At 44.5% G+C, this 7484-nt stretch overlaps 1 pseudogene; it reads right to left on the reverse strand.

Annotated features, from left to right (window-relative positions):
- Positions 1 to 4850: 4850 nt before the first annotated feature.
- LOC126100983 (5S ribosomal RNA) lies at positions 4851 to 4968 on the reverse strand (annotated as a pseudogene).
- Positions 4969 to 7484: the final 2516 nt, after the last annotated feature.

Here is a 7484-nt window from a genome sequence, read left to right on the forward strand (position 1 = left end):
ACCCGTTCTGTGTTTATATTTAGTATAAACTGTCTGAAGATGGTAAGGTTCTGACCGAAATCGGTTACCCCTAGAAAGAGATATTTTATTGCGGTCATTGCGCTCAAGACTGTTTTTAATCAATTTTAAAGTATTTGGTAAGAAACCTCTTCCTAACAAACGAGAAACTAAAGCAACAGCTTCCTGTATCTTGCCAATAAAGCAGAACCTACGATTTGCTTTACGTACAATTTCATTGTTCCACTTCACTTAAAATGGTCGTCGCTATGAAGAGATGTTGAGTCGATAGCCTCCATGAGATCATCGTAAACCACGTGATTCGGAGTAAGTATCATCTAGGGCTTCAACAGTTACGTGGGCAGTTAACAAGAACATTTTCACCATTCTCTGCAATGGAACATTAAGCTTACGATCAGCTAAATCTCATTCAGAGAACTTACGTGATTAAGGAAACAAGAAAATTCTCGAAACATGTCAATAACTCGCTAAGGGGTGCATTCATTCGCCCCCACTTCACGTTATTGGGACTGGATGAAGGACAACACTAGATTAAACTTAGATGCCTGAATCAAATCACGTGGCAAGCAGCTGGTGTGAATCTTTTGAACTGCGGAGCCTGAATGTGCTCTAACACTGGAAGCCCTGTATCAGTATCCTCCAAACGCACGCAGGTCGTTCTCTTCAAAGGCATACGCTTCATTTGCTAACCTCTCAGTAGACTGTCGCTCTTAGGGAAAAAAGAAAACAACTTACATCAGTGTGCTTTAATCCTGCACGTCCTTACGTTCTTTACAGTTTCATGTTATTACAAGGACACACACACTCACACTCACACGCACGCACGTGCGATAACCTTCATGGAGGCCATTTACGCGACACCCTTACGGGTTACTGTTTTTCTGACAATGTCCTCAGAAAACGTTAGCTTGCTTTTGATTTAGTTGCTAGTCCACACTTTCTCGGCGACTTCCTCCGCCGTTATTGTCAGGGTCACCGCGGGCCCGTTTCGCATTTCTTCGACACTCGTGAAATTGCTGTCATCGACATTCCAATGTCATTTGAATCCCGATGTGACTAACCAGCATCTAATCTGCCTATGGTAGGTAGATCCCATCTCCCCTTATTTTTGAAGAAGCGATTAGAACTTTTTCACATGACTAGCTCGAATAAAAATTGTTATAGAGCACGGTACATTAGACAGCCATGGTCCATCAGACATGGAAGTAACACAGGGTGTGCCCCAGAAAAGCATAATACAAGTACTGCTAATGTTGTCAACAGACATAACTGATGTTTACACATGGGCAGGTTGCTAACTGATAACACTGTTCTATGCACGAAATCGTCGTGGCTGGATGGTTGTAAGATCGTTGTTGTTGTCGTCTTCAGTTCAAAAAATGGTTTGATGCAGCTCTCCATGCTGCTGTATCCTGTGTAAGCTCCTTCATCTCCGAGTATCTGCTGCAACCCACATCCTTCTGACTCTAAACTGGTGATGCCTTGATGCTTCAGAACGTATCCTACCTACCGATCCCTTCTTCTAATCAGCTTGTGCCAGAAATTTATCTTCTTCCCCGTTCTGTTTAGTATCTCCTCATTAGTTACGTGATCTGCTCATCTAATCTTCAGCATTGTTCTGTAGCACCACATTTCAGAAGCTCCTATTCTCTCCTTGTTCAAACTCTTTATCGTCCGTGTTTCACTTCCATACATGGCAACACTCCACACAAATACTTTTACAAAATATTTCCTGACACTCAAACCTATATACGATGTTAACAAATTCCTCTTCTTCAGAAATTCTTTCCTTTCCATCGTCTCTACTTGGACCATCATAAGTTACTTTGCTGCCCATATAAGAAAACTGCACTACTAGTTTACGTGTCTCATTTCCTAACATAATTCCCTCAGCATCACCTGATTTAATTCGACTGCATTCCATTATCCTCATTTTTCTTTTGTTAATGTGCATCTTATATCCTCCTTTCAAGACACTGTCCATTCCGTTCAACTGCTCTTCCAAATCGTTTGCTGTCTCTGAGAGAATTAAAATGTCTTTTTTTATTTTCTAAGAACGTAGAAGGCATTGTTTCTCGTTGACATCCTGAACGCAGATCTTTCCAATTTCTATAGATTAAAATAGTACTCATAAACAAGGGAAAGAGCCTGATGGTGTTCATGATCAGTAGTAAACCTCTGGAGCAAGTAATGTTACTTAAATAACAGCTACAAAGTGACGCGAATTAAAATCGACACGTAAAATTAGTTGTGAGAAATGAGAATGGAAAAAAGTAAGTCTATGGGAAAATTCTGCAAACCACTGGGCAACTGTTATGGGGACTGTATATGTGATTGTAACGGCACCTATTCTTGACTACTGCGACAACATTTGGATTTCTATCAACTAAGACTGATTCAAGTGCCCAAGGAATCTGGAGACGCGCTAATAGGACTCTGGCAGGCAGCAGTAAGCGTTCCAAAACTGTGTCAGAGATACATAAGAAACTTCAGCAGGAATATATGGAAGAAAAGGCCACGTTGTCACAGAATCGTCTCGTATAACTAACCGGTTTTGAGGTGAATTATGCAGTAATTCCGCCTCTATTGTGATTTCGATTTAAACGACAACGTAAGAGTCGTAGACCACATGCAAGGCGTAAAGACGAAGTCTTTTTTTCCCTCTTTCCAGTTGCGAGTGAAGTACAAAAAGTAGAGTTTAAAACTTCTTAAACGTATCCTCCGTTCAGAACAGTGCAGTAGCTCACCAATTATATACTTCAATGCAGCTGTCACAAATGGAGGTACATGACTTAACTGAGACAATGGCGTATCAATGTGAACAATAGAACCTAACGACGAGTTCTGAAGCTCCATTAAGCGCCAGCAATGTGCAGTTATCAGCCACGTCATTTAGTTGCCGTGTCTAACAGAACGAAACGACCAGCTTCCTCATCCTGTACCAGTGATATTCCGAACTGTTCAAGGCACAGTATTATACCAAGGAAGCAGTGAATATTAATAGCACGTCAACCTTTGAACGTTATCTCATTGTTTCCTGCGAGGGCGAATAACGGGCTTAGTTGCAGGAGAAAGAGACAATCGATTACAATATACTATAACAAACTCAGTAGCATCCTACGTATATGCCTACTACCGCTAATTTAAACTGTGCATAGATTCAAGGTATCTTTATTCTACAAACTGGGCATCATATGCCGGTGACTGATCAAAGTAATATTAATCGTCGAGTAATCGACATTCGCAAGATTTACATTCAGCGGGCGTCGCGCATTCATCTCTTGCTGAAAATTCAACGATCGCTTTCCGACTGAGCCAGAACGTGACCATCGAACCAAATGCACAGTGACACATGAATTTTTTAACAATCAGAAAGATGCGTCCATCGACAGAATTGATTTTATATTTCTACAGATGCAGCAATGCTACAGATCACGTTACCGGCGCGTGCTGTTTATTGTTTTGGAGCTCTGTTTCGCATTTAGTGGCATGGCTGTAGGGGGCGAGACTTCGGATAGTTTTGTTGTGATTACACATGCACTGCGAATGAGATACATGCAAATGAGCCATTTCTGTATCAAATATTGAGAATTATACTACGTGTTGGAAGCGCTAATTTCAGTCGCAACTGATGATACATTTTAAGTTTCGTAGGCTGCAAACTCATGCGTAATGGAAACTCGAATGACAGATGTAGAAACGTATATACAGACGACACTCTTCTGCCTCTAAATGTTGTAACACTATTTATTCTGTAAAACAAATTAATATTGTACACACAGAAAATTTTCACCTGACGCATTTAAGCTAATGCATCTGTATATAGTACTAGATTAATGTGCCACTCCGCGCTTTTCTGTCTGTATATGAAAGATAATCACTGGAGATATTAGGGATTCGTATACAGTTTTAATACACCGATAGATTGATTCATGATAAAAGTCGGTGTGTATAATTCATAAATATTTCAAGGAGTAACTGAGATGAATTAAAGTACGCCTCTGCGTTTTTCCATCTGTTTGCAAAGGCTAACCTCAAGAACAACTGTATACGTTTTTCACTAGCACACAGATTGATTCACAAATATGGTAGAAACATTTGTCTATAAATCCTGTTACCGGTAAGCCACGGCTGTCAACACGAAGTCCTACCTGTGTGAAACCGGGGCAGGTCGCTAATCCCTTCCAAACTAAAAGCATGACGTATAATCGGAAGTCTAAATTAAGTTGAAAAGAAAACATGGAAAACATTTCTTACATACAGTTCTTAAAAGGAATGATTAAATCTGGCGCAGCAGCAACTCGTTGTCTTATATAAGGAAAATGTTTTCGCTTCTTTTTCACCCATTTTGTCCTCAGTATTATGTCATCATTTTCCTGTTATAATCTCTGTCTTTATACGATTTTCGTTTTGGTTTTTATTCATTAAAATCGCATTTAGCGGCCCGAAAATTGAAATTGTTAACAATCGTCAGTTATTATCACATAACGTACAGAATGCATTCCATAATTTCTTTTCAACTGGATGCAGATCGTATGGGCTTTTCGCTGACGAGAAATCATACATTAATACTTGGTTTTTCTAACACTTTTACAAGGATTCTGGCGACTAAACTAAACTAAGCTCCCCCCCGAAAAGGCCATAAAGGCGTAACAGAACCGACCGACCGCCATGTCACCTTGAGCGCACGGTCGTCACTGGATGTGGATATGGAGGGGCATGTGGTCAGCACACCGCTGTCCCGGCCGTATGTCAGTTCACGAGGCCGGAGCCGCTACTTCTCAATCAAGTAGCTCCTCAGTTTGCCTCACAAGGGCTGAGTGCACCCCGCTTGCCAACAGCGCTCGGCAGACCGGATGGTCACCCATCGAAGTGCTAGCCCAGCCCGACAGCGCTTAACTTCGGTGATCTGACGGGAGTCGGTGTTACCACAGCGGCAAGGCCGTTGGCAACTCTGGCAACTCCTCTGCTCAATAGTATATGGGGTACAGATTAACTAAATTTGCACTCAGTTGCTGGTTTTATATACAGGGTGTCCATAACTGATGTTCCAGTTTCAGCACGCTGTAGACAGAACCACTGTTCAGAAGGACGTCCAATTTGAGAAGCATATTACTGACAAAGGGGAAAACGTCGTGGAACAAAAACAATTACACCGCCTTACAGTTCTTTGCCCATGAGTGCACAATTTTGGCAGTCAACAGTTACGACAGTGTTAGTTGTGTTGTAAGTAGGCTGTTTATGTTTTCTTATTGGCAACGTTACGTAGCGCTCTGTATGAAAATCACTGGCTGTGCTGTGTGCAGTCTGTGGCTAGTTTGCATTGTTGTCTGCCATTGTAGTGTTGGGCAGCTGGATGTGAACAGCGCGTAGCGTTGCGCAGTTGGAGGTGAGCCGCCAGCAGTGGTGGATGTGGGGAGAGAAATGGCGGAGATTTGAAATTTGTAAGACTGGATGTCATGAACTGTTATAAACGTTATGAGCTTTGAACACTATTGAGGTAAATACACTCCCGGAAATGGAAAAAAGAACACATTGACACCGGTGTGTCAGACCCACCATACTTGCTCCGGACACTGCGAGAGGGCTGTACAAGCAATGATCACACGCACGGCACAGCGGACACACCAGGAACCGCGGTGTTGGCCGTCGAATGGCGCTAGCTGCGCAGCATTTGTGCACCGCCGCCGTCAGTGTCAGCCAGTTTGCCGTGGCATACGGAGCTCCATCGCAGTCTTTAACACTGGTAGCATGCCGCGACAGCGTGGACGTGAACCGTATGTGCAGTTGACGGACTTTGAGCGAGGGCGTATAGTGGGCATGCGGGAGGCCGGGTGGACGTACCGCCGAATTGCTCAACACGTGGGGCGTGAGGTCTCCACAGTACATCGATGTTGTCGCCAGTGGTCGGCGGAAGGTGCACGTGCCCGTCGATCTGGGACCGGACCGCAGCGACGCACGGATGCACGCCAAGACCGTAGGATCATACGCAGTGCCGTAGGGGACCGCACCGCCACTTCCCAGCAAATTAGGGACACTGTTGCTCCTGGGGTATCGGCGAGGACCATTCGCAACCGTCTCCATGAAGCTGGGCTACGGTCCCGCACACCGTTAGGCCGTCTTCCGCTCACGCCCCAACATCGTGCAGCCCGCCTCCAGTGGTGTCGCGACAGGCGTGAATGGAGGGACGAATGGAGACGTGTCGTCTTCAGCGATGAGAGTCGCTTCTGCCTTGGTGCCAATGAAGGTCGTATGCGTGTTTGGCGCCGTGCAGGTGAGCGCCACAATCAGGACTGCATACGACCGAGGCACACATGGCCAACACCCGGCATCATGGTGTGGGAGCGATCTCCTACACTGGCCGTACACCACTGGTGATCGTCGAGGGGACACTGAATAGTGCACGGTACATCCAAACCGTCATCGAACCCATCGTTCTACCATTCCTAGACCGGCAAGGGAACTTGCTGTTCCAACAGGACAATGCACGTCCGCATGTATCCCGTGCCACCCAACGTGCTCTAGATGGTGTAAGTCAACTACACTGGCCAGCAAGATCTCCGGATCTGTCCCCCATTGAGCATGTTTGGGACTGGATGAAGCGTCGTCTCACGTGGTCTGCACGTCCAGCACGAACGCTGGTCCAACTGAGGCGCCAGGTGGAAATGACATGGCAAGCCGTTCCACAGGACTACATCCAGCATCTCTACGATCGTCTCCATGGGAGAATAGCAGCCTGCATTGCTGCGAAAGGTGGATATACACTGTACTAGTGCCGACATTGTGCATGCTCTGTTGCCTGTGTCTATGTGCCTGTGGTTCTGTCAGTGTGATCATGTGATGTATCTGACCCCAGGAATGTGTCAATAAAGTTTCCCCTTCCTGGGACAATGAATTCACGGTGTTCTTATTTCAATTTCCAGGAGTGTATGTGTATTCGTATCCTATGAGTTTTATCACATCAGTGTATGCATCTAATTGTCAGCAGTCTCCTGTAGCTCAACACGTAGAAATCTTTTATACTTTTATGTGTGAACTTCTGTAGAAAAATACGAGTCATACAAATGTTTTGAAAAAATACTCCCGTACTTTTAAGTTTGTTCAAATGGCTCTGAGCACTAAGGGACTTAACATCTACGGTCATCAGTCCCCTAGAACTTAGAACTACTTAAACCTAACTAACCTAAGGACAGCACACAACACCCAGCCATCACGAAGCAGAGGAAATGCCTGACCCCGCCGGAAATCGAACCAGGGGACCCGGGCGTGGGAAGCGAGAACGCTACCGCACGACCACGAGATGGGGGCTTTAAGTTTGTATTCAGTGTTAATATATTGCTCTATTTCAGAAATGATTTTAATGCTATTTGGGTCTTAATTTTTATATTCCCTGTATCTTAGCAATCGACACTTAGAAAGGATATTCGTCTACTGATCTACCACCGACCACCTTAAACGATAATCTA

Source organism: Schistocerca cancellata, chromosome 1 (assembly GCF_023864275.1).
Source record: "Schistocerca cancellata isolate TAMUIC-IGC-003103 chromosome 1, iqSchCanc2.1, whole genome shotgun sequence".
Classification (NCBI taxonomy): domain Eukaryota; kingdom Metazoa; phylum Arthropoda; class Insecta; order Orthoptera; family Acrididae; genus Schistocerca; species Schistocerca cancellata.